The following is an 18,684-nucleotide window of genomic DNA, read 5'->3' on the forward strand; positions in this document are numbered from 1 at the left end:
TACGAACGCGCTACGTAAGTGCCCCGGGACGCGTCCCGGGGCGCGTCCCGGGGCGCCTAGCGTAAGTGCAACGGGTCATGTGACCTGAAAATAACACTTTTCATTGGTTCATAACAGTTTTGGTTTCCAAATGATGAAACCCCGGGTCATGTGACCTGAAAACAACACTTTTCATTGGTTCAGGACAGTTTTGTTTTCCAAATAATGAAAGCCCCCACCTTTTTTCCTTATTCTGACTTTGTCCTTTGACTGAGGAAGACCTCTTTGGAGATCTGTGACTAATAATTTGTACTTTAAAATGGCTTCAGTAGCAGCAGCAGCAGGAGCATCTCAGCCACTACCACCATCACCACCACCAAGAGGACCACCACAACACCACAGTGGTGGAGATGAAGAAGAGGAGGAGGAGGAGGAGGAGGAGGAGGGGAGGAGGAGCTGGCTTCCAGAAGATAACACCCCATATAGGCCAAAGCAGCACATTGTATGGGAGTTTTTTTCCTTCCCAAGTGGCTTCAAAAAGGTGAATGCGCCAAAGTTGACTTGCCTAATCTGTAACATGGAACTTTCAAGGGGGAACCCTAATACAAAATACTCATTTGGCAATAACACCATGATTCGCCACATGCAGCGCAAGCATCCCAACAACTATGCGGCGGCAGAGGTCTGAGAACTGGCCACAAACCCTCCCGAATCTTCACCCAGCACCTCCAAAAGAAAGCAACCCACTCCATCGGGACCAGAGACAAGGGAGACGGTCCCAAACATTCAACCAAAGTTTGGGCAATACGAGGTCACTTTTATTTTTTGTGGTAAGACCATCACCTATGGTGAGCAAAGCATAACGCTCATCAACTGTGCTGGTGACAACCACAAATGCCCCCCAAAAACATAATTTTTTCCTGATTTTTTTTGCTCCAGTTGAGCCGTTTTCAATTCCCTGTTTTTTGTTTCTCCCCATAAAAATAACAAAAAAATATAAAATAGTTCATAAAAGCCAAAAAAAGTACAGAAGAAGAAAAAAACCTGTTCTTTTTAGAACTACCTCCAAATTATTAAAAAAGGCTAAATTTTTTGAAAACTCTGTCATTCCTTTTTCCCCATAGTACGCTCCCCGGTGTGCTCCCTGGGCAAAATGAAACCTTTTATGGCCCCCACATCAAACCTAGGGGTCAGGGGGGTCTACTCTGCCCCCTTATGGTAATTTCCCCCTTTGTTTTTGCCACCTCTTGTGTCTCGATCCTACAGAGACACAAGATGGCGGCCGCTCCGGACTGTTTGGAATATTTACAGACACCCGAGAGCCAATCAGCTTTCCGCTCGCGAACTCGCGTAGCGCGCTGGTACGCGCCCCGGTGCGCGTACCGGGGCGCGCTTATAGATATATATATTTTTTTGAACATACATTTCTCAAAATCCACTGGAGCACATATCTTGAGACATAGCAAAGGCACATCGGGATACCAGTCCCTACAATTTTGCCAAGTTTGGTGAAAATCCATTCAGCCGTTTGGGCTAAAAGTGAGGTCGACCGCCCTATGGAAATTAACATGGGGAAAACACATTTTGGGACCCCCCTTTTATCTCGGCCCCCACTTGGCGAATCCCCCCAAAATTTCAGGGAAGGACCGGAGCACCGCGAGGCAAATTTGAAGAAATTTTCAGGCAGATTCCTCAACCGGCGCCAAAGTTATTCCCAATAGAATGTTGCAATTTCCCTATTGAAAATAATCCTAACTATAACTACCTACTGGCGACCGTCTTACATGGGTGCTTAACATTATAACTTCCTATGCTGGGACATACTGTTGAACTACTATAAGGAGAAATAATAACTCATACAAAGACCAATAGGATGCATAGCACTCTCACTACATCTACAGGAGTTACAACAGAAAATATTGAAAGCATTGATGGGAAATGGGGATCCAGAATTGACAATCTTGATAGGAAATTATTCAGTTATTCAATTACATTGAATCCTCACAATTTTTGACTTGAGTTGAGAATACTTGAACAAGTACCATCTCAGACTCCTATGAAGTATAAAACCTTCAGTTAATGAAGTGTTCAAGCAGGTGACTCAATCTCTTGCCCAATTGAGTTTGAACTACTGTGCCTTGTTTCTTATAGGGATTCCCAAGCTCCAAGTAGCACCTCTCAACTGAGCTGTCATGTTGCTGCCAGGCTGGGCCTTGGTGCAAGGAAATACTCTGATTCTGACCTCCCTCCAATGCCTCTGTTTTGGTCTAAGGAGGTGTTCTGTTTCTCTGGTAGGCTGACATATTTGAACTTAATTAACTTCAAAGGGCACAGGTAGAGCTAACATTTGGGTCTCACCCCTTCATTTGTCCCCCTAGCCAGTCAGTCACCAGGACCAGTAGGGGAATGAGCTGCTCCCAGAACCCGATTTGAGTGACCACAAAGGAGTGGCTGTTAATTTCCATGACCACACCTCTTGGGTGAGCACAGTAGCTCTGCATCAGGAAGGAAAGGTTCTGCCATGTTGGCTGTGGGCAGAGAGGGGCACTGTTAGATTATTTTCAGTAAAACACACAGGAAGTGCTGTAAAGTAGGTAGGTTCAGAAAAGGGGGTGGTGATGAACAGAGTGTCTGAATTAAGCAGACCACTCTTACCCAGTCCAAAGATCAGGGCTTGATCCATCACCGTTATTTATCTCACTGCACCATCCCAGCTCAGAACCTGGCTATATGCAAATCAGTCTGTCCCTGGCCCAGTGCATCATGGGAACAGGGCAGACTAAACTACCAAGCCAATTCTTCACCAGAAAGGAGACAAGCTACCGGGGACCGGTTTCTGGCATTTCAGCCTTCTTCGGCCCGGCTTGCTTGAATCCTGATGGTGCAGTGAGAAAGGGACTCATGTCTGAGTATACCCTGCCACACCTATAGTGGCCAAAAACGATTCAGAAAAGGGGGTGGTGATGAACAGAGTGTCTGAATTAAGCAGACCACTCTTACCCAGTCCAAAGATCAGGGCTTGATCCATCACCATTATGTATCTCACTGCACCATCCCAGCTCAGAACCTGGCTATATGCAAATCAGTCTGTCCCTGGCCCAGTGCATCATGGGAACAGGGCAGACTAAACTACCAAGCCAATTCTTCACCAGAAAGGAGACAAGCTACCGGGGACCGGTTTATGGCATTTCAGCCTTACTAAAGTAGGTAGGGTCACTCCTGGGAGCGTCTACCTAAGTGGCTAGGGAGTGACCAGGCGCTTCTCCCCCCCACAGGCTGGCACCAGGCATAAACATTGTACCCACCGTATCCTCTTCAGATCACTTCTGAATCAGGGGAAAAAAGAAGAGGACAGAGCCTTGTGTCTGAAGCTTGGGAAGTGCCTCAAAGACTGGACCTGCACTCCCTTTTGTAACCAGGACAAAGGAGTGGACTCCAAAGGTCGTAAGGCTTGCCTCCTCTTTGCGCTACAGGCACATAATAGATTCAAGAGGCCTTTCCTGCATTTCCAGCTGCCAGTTCCAGCTGGACCTGTCCTGGACCCAGCTGTGGGCCTCTTCTGGAGTAAGAGTTGAAGCCCCATTTGCTGTGCCTTAGGTCCTCCTCCATTGACTGGTGTCAAAGTGTACTCCTCCTAACAAATCCTTAAAACCTGGGACCCGAAAACCTTTTGCCAACTTCTTGCTCTGAGATCTGACGGAGGACCAGGACCAACCTTCAAAGCCAATCCAATGAAGGTGCATTGCTGCTAAGCCAAAGATTCAAGTTGCTCCAGTTGCATTTCTCTCCACAGTCGTAAAATTGATCCAGGTGGACCTTGCAGCGAAGGTATGCAACCTTCTGGAGCCCTCTTCAGGTAGAGCCTACAACTACGCCCTGCTGAAAGAATCCAAGCTCAAAAAAAGTTACTAAGTCCAAAGGTAGAAATCTTCACCACGCAAAGACGCAAAAAGTATCTGGCTGGTGAGGGATCTTCTCTAGTCATGAAATTGAAATTCTCCTCTCAGAGCTTTCCTGCCTTAAGTCAGTGGGTTGACTGAGACCTTGTCCAGTTAAAATGTTTGAGCCTTTAGTAATTTGTTGGTTACATTTATTCTCAGTAGTCACAGACTGTAAGATTTATCCAGACAGAGTTACAAGTATGAATGTAAAAGGGGTTTTCAGATCTGAGCTGTCATAATATTAAACTTACAGGTGACTGAAATACTATCACTGACAATGTATAACATTTAGAATCAGATCAGACTAGAACATATGGAATGGGCACTCTCTGAGGAACTATTTGTTCCCAGTGACATTAACACAAGCAAAGAAAACAACAGGAATGTTTTTTTATTTTTATCTCCATTGAGGTCAGTGAATACTCAAGGACAGAGGCAGTGGAGTTTCTCCAGCAAGACACACGTTTCTGCAGGGCAATCTTTTTCACATATGATTCTTTTGAAAGTGCAATAGATCATTGGGGCTGACCATTAACTTCAATATGATATCAAAGGTTGATAATCAGTATCTCACTCCGATCACATATTCTATGCTCCCTGTGGTGAGCCCATGCTTTCCACAGTACTATGAGCAACCCAAAAGATAATCACCAAACAACGAGTGATATGGGCATTATAGCATATCTCAAGAATCATTGCTTATTGAAGAAACAGGAAAACTGTATAATAAAGAATGCCAGATAATCAAAAGCAACAATTACCTTTGTATGTAAACAAACCGCTAGTGACCCATACACCATTCATCCCAGCGTCCCAATCTCACCAGAGAATACCAACTGTTCGCCAAAAGCAAATGTTTTATTCTGTGAAATTCATTTAAAAAGTCATATAAACAGTACATATGATAAAACACATGAATTGCTGCAAAACTAAGTGACTCCCTAAATAGAAAATCACCTCAAAAAGTCATACACATTATAAAAAAAAGCACAACAAATGAACATGGGTTAGCTGCTGAGGTTTCAAATCCCTTTTTAATATCCACTGATAAAGAGGTAAACATCTCCTGAAAAGATGCTTGCAAAGTAGTAATCAGTTCTGCATTAGTAGCTGCAACTCTTTGTGTGGAATCCTGTAAGCCTGCTGAATCCTGTAGACTTAAGCCAGCTAATGAAGACAGCGCAAGAGGAGGAGCCAATGGGGGTGCCAAAACCAAAGCCAGAGGTGGCAATTGTCTTGATGAACTCTCTATATCGCTGCCATCTACCACCCCTGCTCCAGGGTTTGTGGACATATCAGAGCCCCCCGTCGCCATCTCTAATGGAGAGTCGTTTTTATTACCTATCAATGAGAACAGAGACATTAGAGGACAGAGTGATAGGCCTGTCCATACATCTAGACGAAGCTAAGTCCAATATTGTCACTCTTAGAAAAGAAGATCAAATTCTCTCAGAACGGATGGAGACGCTTGAGAATAATGCTCGCAGGAACAACCTTCGCTTAATGAATATTCCAGAGGATAAAGAAGGCTCAGACATCAAGCAGTATGTTATCTCACTGTTGAAGGAGGCGCTAAGACTGGATCAATCTGAAGAAGAATTGGCGTTAGATATCCAGCGCATACACAGAGAGCCTTTTAGGAAAAACCCTCAAAGAACCAAACCCAGAAAAATTCTGGTCAATTTTCTTACATACTCCCTTAAAGAAACTATTCTTAACCTGGCCTTAAAACAGAAAACTGTTATGGCAAAGGGATTCAATTTTCAAGTAAGATCTGACCTGTCTCGAACCACATTAGACAAACAATGGGAGTTTGGAAAAAGGCTGGAGGCCTTTAGAAGCTATGGTGCAACTGCTCAATTGGTTTTTCCTGCTGCAATGAGAGTAATGTATAATAACACTATGCACAATATAAGATCAGTGCAAGCAGCGGATGAGCTACTGCTCACTATAGGTAGAGAAAGAGGAGAAAGGGGGGAAAAAAATTAGAGGTAGTTTTCTCTCTTCTTTTTTCGGTTCGTACCTTGAACTAGAGGTAGGGTAATAGAAAAAAGAATTCTCAATTAGACAAGACAAAGAAAAAAAAGAGACAAGAAAAGGGGGAGGTTAAAGGAAAAAAGAAAGGGGGAAAAAGAAAAAAAAAAGGGAAAAAAAACCTGCCTATACACATATAAATAAATAAATAATTCAAAAGGGAAAGGAAGGAAGGAAGGAAAGAGAAAAAAAAAATGATTAAGGTTACGTACCTAACACATAACAAAGTAGTGTATTACACATATGAATAAAACGAAAGGGCTTAGGTAAAGAGCACATATTTTAGTTTTAACATATTCCTTTGGGGTGATAATTCTATCCATTATATCCATTTTGTTGCTTTTTTTTTTTTTTTATTACTCGACCATAACTAGATAGGGAGTCCACAACAGAGTGCTATCTTCTGGTTTTTTTTCCAGATAGATAAAACAAGGGTTTCCCAGGGGTCAGGGGGTGGTAGACAGGGGCACTGGGGGGGGGGGGGGGGGGGGGGGGGGGGGGTTGCAGAAGAGAAAATCAAAAAAGAGTCCTTTTTTTCGCGGTATTTTGGTTTTATGTTTAACATGGTCACTGGTAAGAGCTGCCTTAGCTATAACTGTCTCTAGCGGGGGCATATGGACTACAGAGCCTTTTTTCTTTTTTGGGGGAGCGGTAAGATTGAGGAGCTGGAATCATATTAATGAGTAATTATGAGTAAACTATCCATTCTCTCCTGGAATACCAATGGTTTACGGACTTGCCCCAGGAAAAATAATATCATGCAATATCTTCGAGATTCAACCGCACATATCATGGTACTTCAGGAGACACATTTGACCGATCCAGAAATACAGATATTGGTTAAGAGAAATAGATGGATTGATGCCTGTATAAATACGACGCAAACAACACACACTAGAGGTGTAGCAATCCTATTTAGAAAATCTATTAAAGCAAGACTGCTCTCGAACCTTGTAGACCCAGGAGGACGGTGGGCAATAGTGTCAGCCATAATATATGGCGCTCCAATAACTATAACAGGATACTACGGTCCTAATCAGGATGATCCATCGGCACTGAAAGTTCTTTTTTCACATCTTTATTCATACCCGGATCCAGCCATCCTAGCAGGTGACTTTAATATAGTTCTAGATCCTGTAATGGATAAATCTCCATCCAATAGAGCCAAAGTCTTGTCCAAAACAAGGGCATACTTGCAGGACAATATGAAGCAGCTAGGTTACAATGATATCTGGAGAACAATGCATGGTCTACAAAGAGGAGTCACTTTTCGGAATTATCGGTTTCATCACCAATCTCGTATTGATTTTATCCTGATCAGCCAGTCTTTAGTGCACCAGGTTAAATCAGTATCCCATTTACCCTTTCATCTTTCAGACCATGCAGCAATTCTCTTAGATCTGGAAGGATTTCCAAAGAACTGAGTAAGTAATTGGTCGTTTGACCGTTCATTACTGTTATCATCTAATATCATTGACGCCCTTAAGGTTGAGGTCCAGTTTTTTCTGGATGATAATATAGGATCAGCCTCTCCAGACGTCATATGGGATGCACTGAAGGCTTTCTTAAGGGGCCAGATAAAGAACAAGGTATCCTATAAGAATAAAATCTATAGAGAAGCAGTAAATTCATTAGAATCAGAGTTAGCTAATCTCCAAGCAGACATAACTAGACACTCTGATTCCAGTTCTCCTACGGTTCAGGAAAAGCAGAATAAAATGACCATCTTGAAAGGAGAATTAAGCTCAATATTAAATACTAGGGTTCAAGAGAGATGGGAAGCCAGTAAACTGGCACACTTCGAATTTGGCGAAGGCGCCAGTAAATTGCTCGCATGGAAATCAAAGACTGAACTAGTCCGCAATAACATCAACTCTATCACGACTGACGGCATTATAGTTTCTACTGATGTGGATATCAGGAGAACGCTCCGTGACTTTTTTAGTAACATCTATTGTGAAGATATTCAGGTGGAGCCAAAACAGGTTGAAGATTGGCTGGCAGAAATTTCCCTTCCCGCTCTGACATCAGAACAAAGCAATAAACTAGATGACCCGATATCACAAGAGGAAGTTAAGCGAGTGGTGGCCAGTAGTAAAAAGGGTAAAGCATCAGGCCCCGATGGTTTGCCATCGGAAATTTATAAAGCCCTATCTCCAGTCATTATTCCTTTTTTGGCTGAGCTTTTTAATAAGATCCTTCTTGAAGGGATGCCCCCCCCTAAATCATGGGATAATGCATCAATTACATTGATATTAAAACCAGGTAAATCAGCGCTAAACTGTGGGTCTTAAAGACCAATTTCCATTCTGAAAACAGACTACAAAATCTTTACTTCTATACTTGCGAATAGGTTAGGCGCAGTTGCAACAAACATCTTGCACACGGATCAAAAGGGTTTTGTAAGGGGGCGGCAACTATATGAACTGACATATGATCTAATAGGTGCTATTGATATGGCAACGGTGACATCACTTCCTCTAGCTGTAATGACCTTGGATGCAACCAAGGCATTTGATAGAGTTAACTGGGTTTACTTGTCAGAGGTACTAGAAAAATTTAATTTAGGTAGCAAATTTAGACGTACAATCAAACTCCTGTATAAGAACCCATCAGCATCTTTACTTGTTAATGGCGAACTATCGGACCCTTTTAATATCACTCGGGGAACCCGACAGGGATGCCCCCTCTCCCCCCTCCTGTTTGATCTCTATATAGAGCCTTTTGCACAAAAAATTCGGGACAATAGTAATATCAAATCTTTTGTGTTTGAAGGGTGGGAGAGGAAGGTCGCTTTATATGCAGATGACCTTCTTATTTTTACATCCGAGTTAAGATCAGCATTTCCAACACTAATTATGTTGGCTAAAGAGTTTGGAGCAGTATCAGGATATGAGGTTAACGCAGCCAAGACAGACATTATGGTCTGGAATGACCCTGAGCCCGTAGTGGGAGCCCAGATAAGTTCAGTCCTTCGATACTTGGGTTTGAATATATATAAAAACATAGATGAGATTGCTCCAGCAAATTTTTCACTTATATCTAAAGAATGTCGTAGGCAAATGAAATCATGGTCCACCTTGCCGCTATCTCTATTGGGTAGATCTAATCTAGTGAAAATGACGATCTTACCCAAGATCACGTTTTTATTCAATACCATTCCCCTTTTTTTGATTCCAAAATGTTAACCAAGCTTCAAAGTGATATACGTTCTTTTATTTGGAATAACCATAACCCAAGAATCTCGTGGAAGAAGATCAGGCGTCGCAGAGAGAAGGGAGGTTTGGCTGCGCCTGATTTACAACTTTATGGGTGGGCTTTTCAAATGTCCCATGTCAGGATGCTGTTAAAATCCCCTATAAATTTGGCCTGTGGACACATGTTTGCTGCATTACTTAGAGGAGAAAAAGTGGCAGATCATGAATTTTTGTTTAAATTTGGGGATCCCAAGTTTTTTAAGAAAATAAAACTAAAGGTGCTCAGAGATGCATGCAGAACATGGACTAAACTTAGGTGTACCCTTAAAATTGACTACTATTCTGCTAAAGCCCCACTATGGAACTCTCCTGGCTCTCCGAGCTGGCTTCTGGATAGTCTTGCAAGACCATTACGTGAGGCGGGCATGGTAATTTGGGGGGACATCTTTGTTGAAGGAAGTTTACTACCATGGGAGATTTTAAGCTCAAAAGTGGGGCCTAGGTTTTCTAGGTTCAAATATCTCCAAATCCAAGGTTGGGCAAATGCAAGGTCACGTGTTAAAGGTAGATTTCAGATAGGAGGCGATAGCACATTAGTGTCACTACTAACTGATAGACTCCCATTTCAGAAAGAAGTCTCATTATGGTACAATATGTTATTGGATGAAGCAGAGGGTGAGTTCCTATTACCAGATCAGCTATGGTCTATACATATGACTGGTATTAGTGTTGAGAATATGTGGCATGAATCATTTAAAATTATGTGGAACATAGTAAAACCATCTTGGTTACGCCGCAATCATCTGTTCACTCTACATAGGGCCTATTATTCCCCCCAACGCCTGTCGAAGTTTACAGATAACACGCAGGTTTTATGCCCTAAATGTGGTTTGGCAGATGCTTCGGACTTACACATGTTCTTGGAATGCCCACTGCTAACACCATTTTGGAACTCTGTCTCGATTTCAATATCCACCTCTTTGGGATCTCCACTAACTTTAACACCTGCTCTTGTTATTTTTGGAATTTCTCCAGAGTTTCATGGTCCAGCAAAAAACTTACTTTTCTTCTGTATCTTGTTGGCAAGGAGGGAAATATGTAAAAAATGGAAAGATCCATCACCTCCAATCTTGCTGGATTGGCAAAGGTCAGTTCTACAAACATCAAAGATGGACCTCTTAAGATCCGGAAATCAAAGCAAGAGAAAATTCTGGAGTCTGCTAAATTGGTAAAGAGTTTTGGTTGATCTTGGGTTGTTTTTTTTTTTTTTTTCCCCAAGGTCCAATGATTAAGCTGCTTGGCATCCTCTTCTTTTTCTGTTCGACTATACCCAATATATTCCAACATGATGGGTATATGAACGCAGCATGCGTCCCATATGGTTATTTCAAGGTGGCTTTGTCGGAATACGATACTACTTACTGAGGGGCAATTAAAGTTTCACTCCCCGGAGCTCCTTCCAGTTTATCTGAGACAGTAAGATCGCTTCTACATGCCACTAGTTGATCACCAAGGGCGAAAATGAGGACACAAAAAAAAAAAAAAAAAAAAAATGAACATGGGAGAGTATAATAGACATTAATTGTTTGTCATTGTTCAGCACTAATCAAACAGAAATACATTGGTCAAACCACTATTTTGTACAGTTTCTTGTTTGGCCAAGATAGGGTTGATTTAATGGTTTCCTAGCAGCAGCGCAATGCGTTTCGGTGGGTTAAAAAGATCTGACCACCTTCCTCAGGAAAAAAGACTTGGTCTCTCCCACAGCTTCAGATTGGAAATGGTGATGTGGTATCATTCAATCAATGCTCTTGGGACCTTGCTCCTCAAGGTCAAAGGACACCCAAATACTTCTATTAAATGCCCATGTAGGGCTCTCTCTATGAGCCTTAAATAAAATGTAGTCTGATAAAGTTCTGGTTTTTCCGTCACCCGAGTTCTGGGATTAAATAATCTCCAAATTATTGGTCCTCCTTGCTATGGTATCATTTTTTGAGTCAATCAATACCGGGACATTAAAGTCTCTTGACGTTCTCCGGTCGTCTCTCGTTTAAGTTTTGAGTTTGCTTCCAAGGAAAGTAAATATTCTCTACTGAGGAACTATGAGGATTTTGATATGGATGCTGGCTTTCTTAGAATATATGGGCTGCCTCCCCAGTACTTATGAAATATAACTATGCATTGGTATCATTTCTAAGAATTATATTTATCATTAGACATAGATTTTACCTTTAAAACTACTACTATTTGACTTTCTTTTATTAAAGGAGTTATCTTGTTCAATATATATTCTTTTTAGGTCTCACAGCAGACTGATTTAACTCTCTAAGAGAGCTCATGTTATCAATGCCTTTTCTGCTTCATCATTGCTTTTGTAAAATTGTTGGGGGGAGCTGCTGGGATCAGCAAATGTTAAAAAAAATGTGTTAAAGCATAAATATTAGTTTGGTCTCAATTGCACACATTTTGTGTGTAAATATGTTCCTTGTGAAAGGGCAGAAAGTTGTGACTCAGAGTGAAAAAAGCCAATGGCTAATGAGGGTTGACTAACTGCCCCATGTTGTATGCTGCAGTTGGTGGAAGTAAAATGTGCATACACAAAACAGACCAACGGGTAAAGAGGGCTGGCTGCAAGCCTCTATAAGCATATATAATTGTAATAATATTAAGTAAATGTCTTGGCGAATAGCAGACCTAAACAGTACATGTAAGAAGTGGCACAGAGTGATCTTTGGTCCAGCCCACTACAATTATTGTCCTTCATGGATTTTTCATGTATTGTCATTTCATGGCTGGACTGTCCATAATTGCCAAGGCATTATGTGGCTATGTTGCTTTGTTTCATTTGTGTGCCAGTTTGTGATGGTGTTCAAGTAGTCATTTTGTTAGTCTGCAGAAGCAAATTGACCTGCTGCTTTTGATCCGAGTCAGTGCGTGTTCTTTGATGTATTTAGTTTGCTGATGCAATAACATTTTAATTGCTGGCTTATGGCTTATTTGTTTAGGGATCATCACATCCTGTTTCCCTTAATGACAGACTAACCCTATTCATTATTCATCCTTGAAAATTGGTGTTTTGTAACTGTTTTGATAACATGTTGGATATACAGGTTTTTTTTGTTCATACAGACCTGCAAGAACCTAACCTGTTGTCAGCTGCTCCAAAAATACTGCACAAATTGTCAAAAGTATCTCCTCTGCAATAGTTGTGTGTTAATGTCTTTTAAGTTTACCACTTACAATACAAACTTCACCTTCTCTCCTTTTGACAACTCTATTCTTTGAGGATCCAGGTTTATTATGGTAATGTAATCTGTGGAACAAAAGAGGGTGCTCCTGCGTTCGGTGCTGCAGCAGCCCAGGAGATTGCCTCTTTACGGTATTTTCTAGGACTGCTTGGAGAAACACTCAGAAAGTGTCTCAACTATTACCAAACACTTCCCCTAACAAAAAGACAGATTTATTAGCTTTGAAAGTGCATTTATAATAAAAGCAGGACTTTGCTAAATGGTGATTTATTGTAGAATTGAAAGTGTGAGCTTGCTGGTCGTTGGCTGTGTTGACTGTGTGGAACAGATGCAGTGGTTGTCCTATTGCTTATGAGTGCATCTCCAGGAGTCAAAACATGAGCGAGTTGAAGCCCCTTCCAAAAAGAGATAAGCAACATTTACATCGCATGAACAACGGTGTGATTTATATGCTGCTCTTTCTGATTGGTTCTGCGAGCAGAAATAGGAAAAGCAAATTTCATATTATGGAGCATGCTTATTTTGAAAGAATTATGAGAAACAGAAAGACCACGCAGAATGAAAATACAGTCTGATCCCTGGAAATCAGTATAGTACAGTGAATTCATTTCTCAAAAGTTATCATATTACAACTCCGCAACATATTCGCAAGTGATAACAAATCACCAGCAGCAAAGGCCCACGCACACAGATAAGTTCTATGGGTTATCAAAACTTTTCCCTGTAAAGACTTTTTTAGAGCCATTCAAATGAGTTCAAAATAGTGGCTTAACAGCAAACTTACAGTTAGCAGTATTACTCAAACAGTTCTAAAGTGAAAACCGAACTCAAGAAAAATCCCACACCAATTTAGAAACATAGAGAAAAATGTAATAAATAATTTGACAGCAGAATGACAAAAATCCAATCAGTAGAAACGTAGTTATACATCTTTATAGTTTTCAGTGAGCGATAGCGCCTAAAATATCAAAGCACCAACCCATAACATCTAGTCGCGCAAGACAGGGAGAAAGTCAAAACTTATGGCAGACTGTGATTGGGCGCAGTTCGTTTACACAAGGTGGATTAAGCCTTGCCTCAGCTTGCCTTCGGACTTAGAAGAATTTTTGAAGAAAAATGTTGGATAAGATAAAGTTCCATGGGTTAAGGGAGCGGGCGGTGTCTGAGGAGGAGGCATGGCATCTGGGAGCCACTTGGCTGCGGTTGTCTTATTTTCCTCTTTTTTGGATCTGACCTACAATGCATTTGTTCTTGGATGTAGTTGTCCAACTGTTACTCAAATGGCGGATTGTCACAGCTCCCTTTTTTTTAATTGGACCCCGTCGGGCTCGGACCATTCAGTGAGGTGCCAAAAAGCTTTTTTGTGCACTGCATGGTTATCCCACTGGTTTTGGGGACTGGTAGCCCACTTCCTTAGGATCTGCTTACACTCTTTAACTTAGGTTCTATCCTGATGATGACCCTTAAAAATCTTTCTGGTCATTAAACAAACAAGAAAGGGTATAAAGGCATAACACATTAAGGCTTTGGTTCTGCAGGAGATGTCTAGAAATCAGTTGGACTCATTTAGCTACCTATTCTTCCATTGATTGCCTTTAGCCTGCAATTGGACCTCAGTATTGCCTATTGCCTTGTGGATGGTCACTTTTATGATTTCTTTCACTATAATTACTTGCACCATGTGAGCACATTATTTCACAAGGGCACACTTGTCTTTTAATGGAGATCCTTTTTGTACAATGTTCTTTTAATTCTTAATACATAAAGGATGGTTATACTGAAATACATGTTCTCATTGATATTCGTTCATCTATGATTGTACTCATTGACAATCCATAATACCTACACGTGTTTCTTTGTGAATGAAACACAAAGGGGTATTTGATGTTTTCTCTATTGTGTACCCTAACCACTTTGGTATATGGATAGATCTGTGTGTGTTACTGTTTGATCAAATAATAGCATTCACAAGGCACCCTCCTCCTTCCCTCGATCTCATCGCCTTCCTTTTCTCTGCCCACTGGACCCACTTCTCCAGTTCTACAGTCTCCCTCAGTGCTCTAAGATAGCTCTGCCATTTTATTAGGATTCAATCCACAGATTTCAACCAGTGATGTTCATCAGGAGCATTTAAATGTTTCATGATTATTCAAACGTGCTGGCATCAGATGACAGCAAATCTCTTTAACAAGAGCATTAATAACATTAGCCACTGAATATTGGAAGCATTAACCCGAGAGGAGCTTGATACACATATCATCTCTATAGCAGGTGCTACAAGAGTCATAGCTGTCTTGTAGACCTTGGAGGTCAGTGTCTCTTCTGCGGTTAACTGATGGCAACCAGGAAATGCCAACCCTGTCTCATTTTTCTTGAGTGAATAAAAGAGGCACAACTGAGGTGGGTACTAGCAGCTCTCATTAACATTGCTTTTAAACCACACACTTGTGTTATCATACGGTAAGTGTGTGTTTATGTAAGCACCGACTTTTAGAATAAAAAGGGCACTACAAAGGGGTATGTCAGCTCCAGGTGAGAAAAGTGCTTAATTTGAGGCAGTGGTTTCTGGGCTCGGCTCAGGTGCTTAATTGCCAACACTGGGTCTTATGACAGTCTGCCACATGATGGTGCTGTTAGTTCGGTGTAGAGATGAGCACAACAACAGTTGTTTATTAGTTCAATATACATTAAAATGAATAATACTGTCCACCCAAGCCACTCTCATAGCTTTGGGGGCCTGGAATAGTGTGAAGGGCCACACTTGAAAGAGTGTGATCTTCGTAGGTGTGATTGTACTGTAACCAGCAGCGCCAGTCAGGGCAATGGGTGGTGCAAGCCACAGAGGCCTCCTGATGAGACCCTGCCACTGACTTTTTTTTTCTTTACAAATTGAGCACTGGGTGAGATTGCATCAAACTCCAGAATTCACTTGCAACATACGTGGCTATTCTAATCGACAGAACCCTGGAAATATGTCCAAGGTTGAAAGATCTGCCATACTCTGTTTCTGTGTTCTGAAATAGTGTAGATGTAGGTGATGGGTGTGATTTTAGAAGCGAGAAAACAGAGGTACAGCACAGGCCATAACTTTTTACTTCGTTCTCTCCAAGGTTCAGAATGCCAACAATCTTTCATGTAAGTAAATTTTTTTTAATTTGCTCCGTGCAAATAGACGCAGATGAAAATCAGCATTCATACATGGTGTAATTCTGTGGAATAGTTGCTTGCACTTCAGACTGTAGAGTGTCTGGGAGCGGGTCTCTTAAAGTAGGACAGAGCAGTCCCTAGAAAGTGATAAGTAGCAGTAGTGAGTGAGACCACGCCCTAAGAGTAATTGGTCCTGGGCAACAGCATTACAAGTATAGCACTGCAGGTAGTAATATGATTATCATATGGGTCCCATCCCTGACAATGGCTAGCTACTAGGGACGTTTCGGAGAGGCCTCACTGTGGGATCTCTAGTCTATCTGCTGTGTGGGGAGTACCATATCAAAGGAATGAACACACTATGGGCCTCATTATGAGTAGGGTGGGCCATAGGACCGCGGTCCGACTGCTGCATTTTGAGTGTGTCGGTTCCACCTCCACAAGCCCGCTGCAACCACCAGGGATCCGCGATCCCTGGTGGGGGTCAGAGTGGTCAGAGGCTCCAATACGCTTGGCAGTGTAGCTGCGGCACCGCCACAGTTTTCATGACGGTGAGGTCACCATAAAAACTGTGGCGGTGAGGAAACAAAGGGAGCCATGGGTTGCCTGCGGGGGGGCACATGTTGTGCTCCCTTTCGTGCATTCACCCCCTGGTCCAGCACGGCATGGACATGCCATGCTGGAATGCGTTGTGACGATCCCATGGAGCTGCCTTTCTAAGGCTCTCCTATGAGCCTTAGAAAGGCAGCGCCGTGGGCTTGCCGCTGCAGGACTGCCCACCAGATTACAACTTGTAATCCGGCAGGCAGTTAGCGGCGGAGTTTGGCGGTGTGGGAGTGGGCGGGAGCATGGTTTTCTTGACATGGCGTGGAAAACACTATGCAAATATCAGTGCAAACCCAGAAAGCACTTTAGCTATTTCACATTTTCTTCTTCCTCACTGTTCTCTGGCTAAAGCACTTTTGCCATCCTAAATGCATGCATGGTAGATGGTAAAGGAGCAACAAGAGAGGAGAGGCAAGAAAGGTAATGGAAAAAAGTGAAAGATGAGGAGTGAAACAGGAGTTAGAGGCAAAAATAGAAATAAAAATTGGAGAAAGAGGTAAAGAAGAGAAGTGAGGCGAGACATCAAAGAGGCAATTGTTGGCATATGGAATTCATTTCCTTACTTACACTAGGTCCGTGGCACAATTGCTATGCTATTGTGCAGTTCACTGCCAGTCAAGCGTGTTATTAATGGGACACTACTGTAGACTGACATAGTCAGCCCATTACTGAGTATCCGGGAAGATGGTCCATCCAACTGGTACAGTCAGATTAGGACTAGAGAAATGAACACTCCTAGCTTCTCCCAGCTGGCCACTGGTCAGTGTCCCGGATCACTCAGGAGGACGACGGGACCTACTATTTTCCACAATCAGCCACCTTTAAAGCTCCCATAACCTATCCTGCTCAGCACACAGTTTAATGTTTCAAATCAAAGTACGCGTGTAAGAAAAAAACAACCAAACATTCCACAGAAATAAACTAAAACCTGCCGATTTAACACAACTGGTTCTGAGATTACTGTGTCACCTTCCAAGGGTACCTGAGGAAGTCATAGTATATCTTGAAAAAAGTAACTTGTCTGTTAGACACTTTTTCCCAATGGTCCACCCAAAAACCTAATCCCACAAAGACCAGGAAATGGTCACAGGTAATCAGGTAATTGTTGCCAACTGAAGTGTCAGTACTGCACTAGAAAGACAATGGAATAAACCAAAGCTACAATCTCATCGTAACAATTCCAGAGACCACTACTGGGATGCAAATTAGCTTGCACCATAACTTAGAAAGAATACCTTCAAGCCCGCAATATATAGGGTTATCATTCCACCACATAACTTTCAACATCTGTAATGTGAGCACCAACACCCGCTAAACAAATTGGTGCTGCTTGCAAAGAAATTAAGCTGGACTTACCACACACCTGGCATCACCCCCTTGTGTTCAGATGCAAGTGGGCAGTGTCTACAATGCTGGTGAGTCACTCACAACTTCCATTTCGATGTTAGAAGGTGGTGAACGTGCATGTGGGTCTCGTGTTTTTTACCTCTCCCCCATCTACAATCCAGGGTGTGACATCCCCTCTCTCAACTTTAATTCTGTCTCTCACTTCACCTTCCAATTCTGCCAGTCATTCACTCTGATTGCTATCCACACACCATCTTTCTTATCACTCCTCACTATGCATCTGTTCCTCTCTAGTATCCATGACTCCTCTCCATCAGCTTGCCTTGATCCCACTTGTTTCTCCCCAGTCCCCCAGTGTCTCTCTTTCTCTCTTCATCTCTCCTCTGCTCCCTCATCCCTTCTGTCCCATCTGTTGTTCCCTCCTGCTGCTCTCTTTCCTCCTTCCCTGTCATGCTCCTCTGTCCTCCTGTCTCTACTTTCCGTATAGTCTCTGCTTTCACAAGGAGTTTTTCACGAGTGTTCACTGCCAGAGCTCATTGCTCGATTCATGACTGACGCTCACCGCCACTACTCACTACTACAGCTCAGGACTAGGGCCTTGCACCAGACGCCATGCCTAGAGTTTACCACCAAGACTCACCACCAGGCACTAGCAAATGCAAGGCTCTCCACTAGAGCACATGGGTGGCTGTGCAGCCCTGAGGACGTTCAGGCGCACTGGCCTTGTATGGAAGTATAGTATAGCTTCTTGCACTGAAAGCATGATTATCGAGCCTACACTAGGCATGGGCGGAAAATCCGTTCCGCTCGCGGATTTTGCGGATTTTCGGGAAATCCGCAATCCGCGAGATTTGCGAATTTCCTGAAAAATCCGCAAATCCGCGAGCAGCGGATTTTGCTCGCACTGCTCGCACTGTTCGCGTGAGTTCGCGCCCCGCGAATAAGTGCGAAATTGCAGAAATACGATTTTAGCAAAACTGAAAGTAACTACTTACCAGGTTCAAAAGTTCAGGCTCATCATTAGTAGCCATTTCCTGTAGTGCTTCCTGAGGGGCCCCTCCAGAGTTCAGTTGCCAGTTGCAACTATTATGTGACCCTGCTCTGAACCTCAGAATAGTTACACATATGCCACAAAGGTCCTGAATTACAGCTAAGGGAGACAAGCAGGAGCCAGGCTGGAAGTTA

This window comes from Lissotriton vulgaris, chromosome 1_1 (genome assembly GCF_964263255.1).
Source record: "Lissotriton vulgaris chromosome 1_1, aLisVul1.2, whole genome shotgun sequence".
NCBI classification, from domain to species: Eukaryota; Metazoa; Chordata; class Amphibia; order Caudata; family Salamandridae; genus Lissotriton; species Lissotriton vulgaris.